The following is a 2026-nucleotide window of genomic DNA, read 5'->3' on the forward strand; positions in this document are numbered from 1 at the left end:
GCTTCACTTTCTGATGAGCAGATTGTGCCAGGAGACACACAGTCTCCCCCAACTCACCACTAGGTTCACCTAATGTCTTTGGTGTTGGAAGCAGAGATAACCTGTTGCATACTTCAGCCTCCAGGGCATGTGCTTGCGCACTTCCAGCCTGTCTGTGTTCTGCTGCAAATCTAGAAACTGTGCTACTTCAGGGGTTTCTGGTCCATGTTGGCTTGCAGTACAGCAAGCAACAGCCAGACCCCGGTCAACAGGAAAGCAGCCACTGAGCACCACATATCTAAGGGTAGCCACATTTCCTCCCCCTCCCAAGGGGCTTTCTGCTTCTTTACCTGCTTGGCATCCTACCCATGCCAATTTCTGGGCTCTTTTACCTGCCCAGAATCCTGCTACAACTACGCTAATTGCAAAGGAAGGGCTAATGTCAGAATCCTGCCGACGTAGCCCAATTGTAAAGCTACACAACTACGCCAGTTGTGGAGTAAAGCAAATAATAACCAAACCCAAAATGTTTTATTATTTTAGTTATACTAAGTTTCCATTTATATTGTCAGAGCTAGGGCTCAGACCCTTCAAACCCATTGTACGCACTGGGCCCCCAGACCTCTCACGTGCCAGGCTGGGTCCCGAGACCCCTCACAAGCAGGTCCACGAGCCAGGCAACAGGAAAAGGTCCTGGAAGCCACTGGCAGATGACACAAGCTCAGTCTTCAGCAGCAGCAGTGGTGGTGGCCTCTTGGAGGATCCCAAGGGTACTGGCAACAGCTTGCAGCAACAGCCTCCAACAACAGTAGTGGCCTCGCCATGGATTCGCCCAGCAGCATCCCAGGGGGTGGGGGGCCCTGTGGATCAGAGCCACCCGTCCTTTATACTTAAGTCCATAACCCAAGACACCTGGGTGCACATGCACAATTACATTAGACAAAAACCAAGGAACACCTGGGCACACATGCTTAATTACATCAAATGCTCGGCAAGATTCTGGACATCTGAGGGGCCCCGACCATCCTCTTATATTTTCCCAACACCAGTGACTGACACTTTTGTANAGCCCTAGCTCTACAGCAAGGTTTCTGGCTTGTGCTCTCCAGAACTCCTATATGAACCATACTTGGGGCTGCCTGAGCAGGGCTGCTCCAGCCAGAGCAGCTGGGATGCAGGGAGCAGTTTCCTGAGGGCAGCAGTGCCCTGGGTCTGTCCTCCAGAGAAACTCAGTTGTCCTAGGCCTCTGTGATGGGAGGGGTGCTCTCCCAAACTTCTGAAATGCCCTCAGGGCCTTTCTCATTGTCTTTGCTATTAGCATCTAGCAGCCCCATCCCTGGCTCCTGAATTATGCGAATCGGCATGTGCCTGCCATTTACTCAGTCTTGGGAAGTTCTGCAGCGTTTGACCACACAGTTCGAAAAGCTACATTTGCCCAGTCCATCAAGGAGTGGCTGCCCTGCCCCTGTGCATATCTGCAGCTGTTCTCTAACCGCTGCCACAGAGACAGGTGCATAGTAACAGAGACTAACTTTTCCACCCTTTCACCAGGTGAAAACATACTTGAAATTCTGCAGGGGCACCCATCTTCGGGTCATCTGCCCATCTGCATGTGCCACTAATGTCTCAGGTTTGTACGGCACCCATCGAGCTATTGGGTTTAAGTGGCACCCTCTGAGAAATCTGCCTTCAGACAAATGCAACATGCATTTACTACACCTTCCCCAGAGCACATTACACCATCCACCTTCTCGGGTGTAAGTGGCACCCGGTGAGCCATTCGCCTTTGGATAAACACGACATGCATTTACTACATCGTCTCCAGAGCATGTTACACCATCCATAGCTGCAGCAGCCAGGGGCTCTCCCTTTTTCTGCTTTGTTTTCCCAAGCCAACCTATCTGACCTGTGTATATGTGACATAGATAGTAAATTGGTCCACCTGTGGGTTGCCTACTGGTCTGCCTGGTCCCATAGGGTGCTCTTGCTTCACTTTCTGATGAGCAGATTGTGCCAGGAGACACACAGTCTCCCCCAACTCACCACT

Source organism: Galeopterus variegatus, unplaced genomic scaffold, assembly GCF_000696425.1.
Source record: "Galeopterus variegatus unplaced genomic scaffold, G_variegatus-3.0.2 Scaffold4069, whole genome shotgun sequence".
Lineage (NCBI taxonomy): Eukaryota > Metazoa > Chordata > Mammalia > Dermoptera > Cynocephalidae > Galeopterus > Galeopterus variegatus.